The sequence below is a fragment of the Gekko japonicus genome, unplaced genomic scaffold, assembly GCF_001447785.1.
Source record: "Gekko japonicus isolate JY-2015 unplaced genomic scaffold, Gekko_japonicus_V1.1 scaffold1457, whole genome shotgun sequence".
Taxonomy (NCBI): domain Eukaryota; kingdom Metazoa; phylum Chordata; class Lepidosauria; order Squamata; family Gekkonidae; genus Gekko; species Gekko japonicus.
In genome coordinates this window covers 460,655-461,775 of record NW_015169820.1, presented here as the reverse complement: position 1 = coordinate 461,775, position 1,121 = coordinate 460,655, and positions in this window count along the sequence as shown.

The window sequence follows — 1,121 nt, the reverse complement described above, 5'->3', positions numbered from 1 at the left end:
GAAAATATGCAGTGCCTCTCGTCAGGCAAAATGGCAATTACATGTATCAAGAGGACTGAAAAAGGAACTGTCTCTGAAGCCATCTTCTTTTAAATCTCCCCTCTCAAAATAGATGCATATTTCCTGTGTGACCCAGAAGCAGAAGCAGTTGGAAAGCTCCATCAGCATGGCCTTTCAAGTCTAACTTTTTTTTTAAAAAAAGAAGTTTCCGCATCCTACTGGCAATGGTATGCCAAAGAACTACATGTACCCGCCTGCTAACACTTTCCATAGCAGGACTTTCAGATCTTTCAACTAATGAGGTTGTTCTGCAGGGGTGTAAATTCCAGCACAAGTTCAGAACAGGGGCACGGGAGCATGCCTTTTTGTAGAAAAAGCCCAGCAGGAACTCGATGGTACCCTCGAGTTTCCAGCCCCATTGCTAGAGTGTCGCCCGGCTATGTGCCTACGTCACGTCTGGGCAACGGAATAGTGTAGCGTCTGTGTTTCCCCCACGGGAATGGTCCCGCAAAGAGCTATACATCCCCTGCCAAATTAAGGTAAGTACTTGGGAGCCCTGCAAAGAGGCAATGCATAATATAAAATGAGCTCCTATGCGGCAGCCTATCACTGAGTCTAGGGAATGCTTTGTGTCTCGATTGCCTATCCCTGCATGGACGAATGGGCCATTATGGTGATAGGGAGGGACTTGTCCCAGTGAGCCGATAGGCAGCTCCTCCATCTGGGCTTGGTCAGCCCAGTGGCAAAAAGAGCAGTGCCTGAGAAAGCCCCACGGAATGGGGGGAAGGCAGCACCCAGCTGAGCCCCATGCATTGTGGGGGTGGGGCAGGGAGGGGCCATGCCCCTTTCCAGGGCTGTTTCCCCCCTCCCAATCTACCTCTGTACCCATACAATGCAAATACATTTAGAGCGGGTTAGATTAACAGAGATGCATTGATGGGCTGTCAATGGCTACTAGCCATGGTGAGTTAATGGGACCTCCCTATTCATAGATAGCAAACCTCTGAATACTATTGCTAAGAGGAACATCAGGGGATGGCCTTGATGTTGTGGTTAAGAATGGCAGGCTCTAATCTAGAGAACCAGATTTGATTCTCTACTCCTCCAAATGCAGCTGCTGG